This window comes from Tamandua tetradactyla, chromosome 4 (genome assembly GCF_023851605.1).
Source record: "Tamandua tetradactyla isolate mTamTet1 chromosome 4, mTamTet1.pri, whole genome shotgun sequence".
Taxonomy (NCBI): domain Eukaryota; kingdom Metazoa; phylum Chordata; class Mammalia; order Pilosa; family Myrmecophagidae; genus Tamandua; species Tamandua tetradactyla.
Genome location: NC_135330.1, coordinates 170,040,174 through 170,050,103, shown reverse-complemented (window position 1 = coordinate 170,050,103; position 9,930 = coordinate 170,040,174). Strand labels below are relative to the sequence as shown.

The 9,930-nt window shown below is 39.8% G+C and overlaps 1 long non-coding RNA gene across 1 annotated transcript; it reads right to left on the bottom strand.

Annotated features, from left to right (window-relative positions):
• Positions 1-3,025: 3,025 nt before the first annotated feature.
• On the bottom strand, positions 3,026-4,384 carry LOC143679515 (uncharacterized). Its single transcript, XR_013173809.1, has 2 exons — positions 4,175-4,384; positions 3,026-3,297 (listed from the first exon to the last, which is right to left on the bottom strand). It is a non-coding gene; the product is annotated as an uncharacterized LOC143679515 (long non-coding RNA).
• Between the last annotated feature and the right edge of the window lie 5,546 nt (positions 4,385-9,930).

The window sequence follows — 9,930 nt, the reverse complement described above, 5'->3', positions numbered from 1 at the left end:
TTAAGCTCAAGGTATCTGCAGAAATGCATTCCTTTGTGGGGGCTTTTGGGAACAATCTGTTTCCTTGCCTTTTCCAGCTTCTAGAGGCCAGATTAGGGATCCTTTCCTCCATCTTCAAAGTCAGCAAGGGCAGATCAAATCATTTTTATGTCCTGGCTTTCTGACCCTCTCTTCTGTCTCCCTCTTCTACTTTTAAGGACTCATGTAATTACACTGGGCCCACCTGAATAATACAGGACACTCTCCCTATTTTAATATCAGTTGATTAACAAACTTAATTGCCTTAGCACTTTAATTCCCTTTTGCCCCGTAAGGTAACATATTCACAGGTTGCAGGGTTCAGAATGTGCTCATCTTTGGGAGGGCATTATTTTGCCTGCCATAGGGAGGATTTAAGGAAGTTTCCCGGATGCCGGAAATGTTCTGTTTCCTAAAGCTGGTGGTCCTCACATATGGGCATAACTTTCACATGTGAAAGTTCATCAGACTATGCAGTAAAAATTAGTATATTTCATTTCATGCAATTTATACCTTAAGTAAAAGAAAGAGGAAGGAAGGAAAGGAGGAATGGGGGAAGGGGAGGGGACAGAAGGAAGGATGGAAAGAAAAAAGAAGGATGGGTATGGAGTAGGCAATCCATGGTGTCTGACTCACAGGTTGTCTGTAGGTGGTTTTTAATACATTTATTAAAAAAACAAAATTAAAGAAAATTTAGAACAGTCAGAACATTATAAGAAGAAGAAATCATCAATAATCTTACCACCTATAGACATCCAAGTTAACATTTTTGTTTCTAATGTATAATGGGTGGCAAGATAATTTAAAATATAAGCTGGGTTTTATTTCACTGCTGTGCAGTGACAGCTCCAGAATGTCTACACAGGAAGGCCTGGAGGAACAATCTGGTTGAAAGGAAGACTCGGAATGCCTCTCAAAGCTGTGCTTGCACAGCAGGCACACCGGGTCTAATGAGACTGCATGTTTATTTGGGTGGCTTTCAGGGGCTGCTGATAGAGATGAGAGGCTTTGTCTTGATGTTGCTATCTGCAAAGCATGCTCTAGGCTTCCACTTAGACAGCATTTGTTTTGAGTCAACTTCAGGAGGAAGACGATGATTTATGTGGAAGGTTAAAACCTCCCCTACCCAAGTCACCTGTTGGTAATGCTGAGGAAGAATGAATATTGGGATTTGGGTGTGTTATGGTTAGGTTCTGGTGTCAACTTGGCCAAATGATTATGCCCAGTTGTCTGGCCAGGCAGGAACTGGCCTGACCATTGCTACAAGGACATTTCGTGCTTGGTTGATAAACCAGAAGACTGGTATATAAAATCATCAGTCAGTTTATTGCATCTGTAACTGATTACATCTGTGATCAACTAAGACATGCCTCCCACAATGAGATAATCCAGTCAGTTGAAGGCTTTAAGGAAGACCCTTTCACTAATTCTTCAGCCAGTGAGCTTCTCTTGTGGAATTCATCCAGACCCTTCATCAGAGCTGCCAGCTTCATAGCCTGCACTATGGATTTTGGACTCTTCTGTTCCGACGGTTGCATGAGACACCTTTATAAATCTCATATTTACAGATCAATCCTGTTAGTTCTGTTTCTCCAGAGAACCCTGACTTACACAGGTGAAAGGGAAAGAATATTTGGATTTGGAAGGAATGTGAATTGTTGTGGCCCAAGGATAGCCTTTATCAGACTGTGTTTCCCAATGATTTCCTCCTCAGTATCTCCCATCCCACATGCTCTCATTTCATTGTGGCCTTGATGCTGTCCCCATGTATTGGAAGAGTCTCTGACCCCTCCCCTTCAATCTGGATGAAACTTTTGGCTTCCTTCCACCAACACAGTAAGCAGAAGTGACTCTACGTGACTTCCAAGGCAAGATCATAAAAATGACATGCACCTTTGCCTTGTACTCTTGGGAAACTGGTGTTTGGAACCCAGCTACCATGCTATGAGGACACCCAAACTAGCCCATGTGGGAAGAACATATGGAAAGGAAATATACAGATGTTCAGGCTAATGACCCAACTGAGATCCTAGGTGACAGCCAGCACCAATGTAAGATGCTGCCAGACAATTTGAGTCCCCAGCCATTGAGTTATCCCCAGCCTTCAAATCTTCACAGCTGAGGCACTAGACATCATGGAGCAAAGACAAGTCATCTGCATTTGCCCTGTTCAAATTCCTGATCCACAGAGTCCATGAATATAATAAAGTGGTTATTTTACAGTACTGAGTTTTGTGGGTTATTATGAGGCAATACTATCTAGAACAAATGAGAAAAAAAATGAAAGCTATTTTGTGCTTCATTCTCTGGACTTTTCCTTGCCAATTCCAAAAAAGCTTTTGTATTTCCCTTCCACAGGAGTAGTCAAAAGTAGACTTTCCTGGAAGCCTATCACTCTTTCTGTGATTCTTTCCTAAGACCGGAAAGGAGAAAATTAGAGTTTGGGAAATGGTCGGGGGGTGGGGTGGGGGGATGAAAAAAAGGAAGATTTACCTAGACTAAAAAAGGAGAAAAGCTGCAGAGGCAAAGACTTAGAAAGCACCACCAAGTCCCTCACAATGACCCAGAAGGTGGCCAGCTCAGGGGGAAATGGCTGCTTATTATACAGAGACATTAGAATCCAAGCCCAGGGGCTTCAATGTTGGCAAAGATTTCTGAATCCATGAGGGTACTGAACAAGCAAAAACAAGCCATGGGTCTTTGCAATGGGTATCTCAGGGGTAAGCAGGGAAGACCAAAGAGCAGCACTCAGGATAATTATCTCTGAATAAAATACCCCAGGACCTTTCCATAATCACGGCGCTACCTTAAAAATGACCAAGATTGAATTTTTTTATCAACCATGTAAGATGGTGGTTTGAAGGTAGATTTAATTTAATAGAAAGAAAATAAATGTTCCAAGACAGATTGTTGTTCTCTCCTTCACCAAATTCATTGAAATCATTAGAAAGATATTAAAAAGTAAACATGCAAATACATAGTCTCGACTGAAAAGAAGAGAAACTGATTGAACCAGAAGCTTTAATGCATCTCTTAAAGTTAGAAATAGGCAATAATGGATTAAAGAGGGAAACCACAGCCTGGGATGGTGGGAGAGTTCTATGATAAGCCTCAGGGAGCACCAGGCTGACAGAGGGTGGAATCCAGGAAGGGGAAGAGACTTAAGCCATCAGGTGGGAGCAGCGTGACAGACCAACCCCTGAGCCTCCTCCTTGGACATGGCAGCTGGTAGCCATACGGCAGGTACTTGCCTTCCACAAATTAGTGGGTATGAGGGCCCTGCAAAGATATAGAGTAGCATCCTGGTTATGCATTAAAGAGCAGTTGGGAGATACCCCACCTGACACATCACAGATGCATCTGCCATGCTCACTAAAAACAGTGTAACGTATAAACCATAGCGGCAGTTCTCCACTCCCTCCTCCTTCCTATTAGATCATCTAACAGGATATCTTAACATGAAGGAACAAAATCAAGAATCATCAAGTATTTGAGGGGAGCCATAAAATAGAAGAAAAAAAAATAAACAGGGGAAGTGAAATGGAATTAAATATACAAATTGAATAGCGCAAACCTTCTACAAGGTTCAAAACACACACATGTAATAAATATCTTCAAAGATGTACAGAAATCATACTAACAATCACAAGAATGGACAGAAAGAGCCAATAAGTACTCTTGGGAATTACGGTTTTAATTATTGAAATGAAAAACTTAATAGGCATGTGGAAAAACAGAATGGATACAGCTAAGGAGAACAGTAATTGGAAAATAGAGCCAAGGAATTTGTTCAAACTGACACAGATAAAAAAGTGAAACCAGGAAAGAAAAATTAAGCAACTTGGAGAATAAATCTAGTTCCTGGATCCAGATAATAGAATAGAAGACCTAGAGAAAATAAAAAGTAAATACATTTTAAGGAAGTAATTTATTGGTAAATTCCAAAACTGCAGTAAGACATGAGGTCTCAGATTGAAAGAACCCATCATTATATTAACCAGCAAGATAAAAGTTTCTAAAATATTATTTTGGTTTGCTAAAGATGCTGGAATGCAATATGCCAGAAATGGATTGACTTTTATAAAGGGGATTTATTAAGTTACAAGTTACAATTCTAAGTCTGTGAAAACGTCCAAATTAAGGCAACAGAGAATACCTTCTCTCAAGAAAGGCTGATCACATCCAGGGTTTCTCTGTCACATGGCTTCCCATGGTGATGTCATCTCTTCTTCTCTCCCAGTTTCTGATTCAAAGAGCTTTCTCAGCTCCTTCTGCATCTCCAGACATCTATGTCTTGGTTTCCCCTCTCTGCTGTTTCCGTAAGGGGCTCCACTAAAGGATTAAGATCCACCTTGAATGGGTGGGGTCTCCATGGAAACAACTTAATCAAAAGGTATCACTCACAATTGGGTGGGTCACATCTCCATGGAAACAACTTAATCAAGAGGTTCCACCTACAACATGTCTGCCCCCAGAAGATTGGATTAAAAGAACATGGCTTTTCTGGGGTACATAACAGCTTCAAAGCAGCACAAATACCTAGACACAACTGAGAATAGAGAACACTTGTGTCCACATGGCTAACTATTAAGACCAAGAACTAAGACTATGTTTCAACATGACTTAATTATTTGTTCCAGGAAAGCCTTGCCCAGAAACATAAATCTGTAAATCAATAACAACATTCTCTGTTTATTTCAGGTAGTTCCTAAAAGTCTGGGAAAATAGTTAGTGCATCTGGGAAAACAGCTTTCCAATCAAGAAAAGTTTCTCCTTTAAGGATAAGTGTCTTCTATCTGAGTTAATAGCTTGTTTACCAAAGCTATTAACTCAGCATTTTCATCAGCAATTTGTCAGCATTTGCTTCAAGCCCCAACCTCACTGGGTCCATCAATCCTAAACTGTAGTCACAAATTTTGCCCAATCTTAATCACTTCCCCACTTGGAAATAGCTGCCCTAAATCACATAGCTTCAGACCCCCAAATTCTATAAATATTTTCCTCTAACCTCCCCAGTCCAGGACTATGTGATGGGGTTAGAGCAGGATAGTGTCTATGGAAGTGGTGGCAAATGATAGAATTTGGGAGCTCTTCTTAAACGTCTGTGGGTGTGGCCTGTTAAAGTCTTATGGACTTCCTCCCTTCTCTGGAGAATTACTCTGTGCTAACCGGAGCTGCCTCACCTGGTGGTTACCCAATTAAAAAATCCTCTCCAGGGAGCCAAACAAAAGAGGTGCCTTCTTTAATAATTTATCATGCACGGCAATCCCACAGGACCCCCTGCCTTCCTTGCATTATATACATTTCTGTTAACTGTTATCATGATAAAAGTAGGTATTTTGGCCTCTGTTGAAATATTCTGAATTCAAATCATTTTAGTTTCCCAGCTTCTTGAGGTATTGTGTTGGTGGACATTTTTTGTCTGTTTGTGATAAATTGATACTCCCTTACTACATAGGAGAAATCTCTTCTGTTTTTAACTTTCTTTTTCTTTGCCCCTGAAAAGCTCAGATTTCATTCCTTTGTTTCCCAGCTGTGATCACAAATACGGCAAAATGGGTTGACTTAAAAAGCAGGAATTTATTGGCTCACAGTTTTGAGATTAGGGCAAGTCCAAAATCAAGACGTCAGCAAGGCAATGCTTTCTCCCTCAAGACTGGGGCTTTTGTGTCACATGGTAGTACACATCACAGTGTCTTCTCTTTTCTCTTCCAGGTTCCACTGAACTCCAGCTTCTACTTCTCCCAGGTGGCTTTCTCCCTGAGCCTTCTCTGTAAGGCCTTCAGTTGGCTACAACTTAACTAAAAATAATATCATCCAAAAAAAAGGTCCTAATTACAGTAGGCTCACAGTCACAAGAATGGATAAAGATTAAAAACATGTTTATCTGGGGTACATAATTTCAACCCACCACAATTCCTCTCTCAGGTTTCACATTTTTTTCTCACACATACATTTAAATTAAAAAAAAATACTTTTTGTTCTTCTGTTGACAGGCTTTTGTTTAAATGGTCTGAAAGTATATAAGATCCTCCAAATGTTTCTGGAAGTAGATAGGGTATATTAATTAATTAATTAATTAATCAAAAATAAATAAATGAATCTTAAAGTATAGAATTTTCAGGATATCCGAAGATCATCAAAGGTGACACTTAAGGCAGGTAATATCTTGACACATCCTAGAATCATTTCAGGGAAATGATTACCCACGGGTGAGGGTAGTTCTCTGCATAGCAATTGCAAATATTAACAAGTAATTGTCTTTCCTCTACCCCTAACATCCATCCATGCACAATGCAGATTGAGCAATACAAATGAAACATGGAACATGACATCTCACAGCCCTGAATATGGTTCAGACTTGCAAAGGAAGAAATGTTTTTCTGGATAACAGAGTTCCCCGAAATTTCCAAGGACCTGTCAATAATTTCCTGTTCTAATTAATAGGTTAGCTCTTAGGAGGCCATAACCTTCTTATCGTGCAGTTGTAAGAAAGATGCAAGAATTGCTTGGGGAGCACAATAATTTATTCAGTCTTTGAGACAGAAGAATTGCAATCATATCTACTTCGCAAACAATCACTTAGAAAGTGAAGGACTACATTTAACGCTGGATCTAATGTGAAGTCATTTAGTACATTGCCTCTACCAGCAATCCTTAACATTCTTTAATTGGTTTTCCATCAAGTTGTCACTACAAAAGCACACAGACCCTTTGAATCATAAATATTTCAAAGTGACACGGAAAGATATAAGTTGAAGTTAGTTTTAGGATTTATCTTTTCTTTAAATCACAACTTCCTTTCAAATATGAACTTTAATATTTTTGTCCTCGGGAAAATTGGTTTTTCTGACAAAGTTTCCCCAGCATGATTTTCACATGGGATATAGAAACAGACAGCTCTTATTTTCTAAAATGCTGTGTCAAGGAGAATTGATTGTGGCTGAATGAAGCCTTCTCTTCTCAGACTGCTGTTTTGCCTTGGTAACTGGTTTCCTGGAACTAACTAATGGCATGAGAATTGAACACAAAGACAATTAAGCTTGAGAATGAGGAGTAACCAGATGTGTAGCTGATTGCTTTTCCAGCATGGGCAAATGCTATTTTCATGTGGTAACTTATCAGGATCAAGGCAGCCAAGTCAGAAGAAGTCCCTAAGTCTGGGAAGAGTTCCACTGCCCAGAGTTATGGTTCACTGCTTTTTTCCAGTGCCTCTGTCTTCTGGCAGTAGATTCACTGATGTTCCTACCCACAGATTCAGTCCTACACCCCAGTATCACTCACCTCCACCACCATCATCAAGGGAGATATAGAATTAAGGTATGATCCAGCATTCCATCAACTCCAACCATCTGTTTTAGCTTTCTGTTGTTTCCCTAGCAAGTTACTACAAATTCAGCAGCTTAAAACACACCAATTTATTTATTAGTTCACAATTCTGTAGGTCACATGTCAGGGTGGGCTCAGGTGTTTCTCTGCTCCAGCTCTCACAAGACTGGAATCAAAGTGTCCGTCTACCTGAGCTCTTATCTGGAGGCTCTTGAAGGGAGTCTTCTTCCAGGCTCAGTCAAGTTGTTGGCAAAATTCAGTTCCTTACAGCTAGAAAACTGAGGACTCCTGCCAGCCAGAAGCCACACTAAGCTACCTAAGTCCACCTACATTTCTTTTCACATCACCCCCTCAATCCTCAAACCAGCAACTGCACAGCGATCCTTCTCATGTTTTGAATCTCTCCAACATCTCCTGCCATGTCTCTTGATTTCAGCCAGAGAAAGTTCTCTACCTTAGGGGCCCAATTATCTCACTCGGATAACACCAGATAACATCCCAATCTTAATGTCAAATGGTTAGTAACCTCGATTATTCCTGTGAAGTCTCTTTTGTCAAAACATATTCACAGATTCCAGGAAATGGAGTGTGGACATCTTGGGGGGCCATTCTGCCTACAATATCCTTTCCTTTGCTGTAAAGCAGAACCAGAATCTTTTGTACCTGGACAAGCCCTCTGCACCCAGATATGACTACCTGTGCCATAATAAGCCATTCAATAAGCCTTCCAACTTGATTTCTTTCTCTGATCCTTTCAGGTGCTCAATTCTCCTTCTTCCAATCCGATGACCCATATGAGAAGCTGGTTCTCAACAGAAGCTGTCAGCTCTCTCCCCAAAAGCTTGCTCATGAGTCAGCATTGTGCTACAATTGGCGAGCTCTCCAGGAATTGACTGCCACAGCCCACACACATACCCAAAATCCTCGTTCCAACTGGACTGACCTCCACTATGCCCTGCTCCCCATGATTCCCTCTCCTAGTATCCAAATCATACCTCAGCATCCTTTCTCTCCTCTCTACCACCACCAAAAAGACTCTCCTTGCTAATGCCAGTGGCAGGGCAACAGAAACAAAATTGTGCTGCAATGTTGGAGGTAGCCTATGTACACACAACTCAAGATTGGTTAGTTTTACTGTTGGATCCAAGAAATATTTCTAATCAGATTATAGTTTGTGATTTGTAGACATTGGTGATGTATTTTTCTAAATCTTGCTTGTTTTGAAAACGTTTAGCCTGAAAAGAAATTTGTTCGAATTCTTTTCTCTAAGTCAAGATAACAAGTAGCACCAAGAATTTTATAATATTTATTACTATCCAACTTCCTCATCATTTCTACTCCGCTTTCACCTCTTACTCAGTGTGTCTACTAAGTGAGTCTAACCTCCTAACCAATTCACAAACACAGAATTCTGGCATAAAGAACAGCCTCAAAATCTGTAATAAGAAAAAATAACAAGATGGGCAATGAAATTTGCCCACAAATATAAACAAACATGCTCCCTGACACCATCTAGTGGGTGGCTAAATAATTGATCTATCTCCCCTACCTTTTCTTCCTTCTCCCAAATCATTCCTATTTCCATACAGTCCACCCTGAAATTGTACTGGCACACAATGTAAGCTAATTTGTAAGTATTTATTCTATGACTCTTCTTTATATTCATATTCCCAATGCACAGAGTCTAAGACAAATATATTTTGAAACCTAAATTGAATCAATTTCACATAAATGTTTGTGGAAGCAAAGTGAGTACACTTCATTTTCCCTAGCTCAGGCATTAGGTTTCATTTTCCTTTTAGCACAAAATATTAAACAGATAGTACTCTATGGTCTTCTATTCTGATATCACAAGGCTTTTCCCACATGCTATCAACTCTTCAAACTCTTTATGTCCAACTTGCCATCAATTACATCTCTATCCTTTCACCATTGTCGTATATTGTCCCTTGCATGGAATTTGTCTAAATTAAGGCAACAGATGTTAAATACCACCTGACTGGGTTTGTCAATCAGTATTTTATTGTTGTTGTTATGCGATTGAACTGTTTTTATCTTTCCCAACTTGGCTTAAAAACATGATGCATTTGTATTGGACCAACAGTTTCCCAGAATAATTTCTTTATGGAACGTTTTCTCAATGAACTGCACATTTTTTAATCTCATTTGTCCATGTGGGATTGACATACCCTCTCTAAGCAAAATAAAGATAAGATGGGTTCAGAGACAGAAGAGATGTTTCAATGATTTTTTAATTTTTCTCTTATTTTTTCACATAGGTAGTGTTCTGGTTTGCTAGCTACCAGAATACAATATACCAGAAATGGAACAGCTTTTAAAAAGGGGGAGTTTACTAAGTTGCAAGTTTGCAGTTCTAAGGCTGTGAAAAAGTCCCAGTAAAAGCAAATCTATAAAAATGTCCAAATTAAGGCACCAACAAGAGGTTACCTTCACTCAAGAAAGGCTGATGAAGTTCAGGGTTTCTCTCTCAACTGGAAAGAAAGGCACATGGCAAACATAGTGACATCTGCTAGCTTTCTCTCCAAGCTTCTTGGATCATGAAGCTCCCACAGGGGTGTTTTC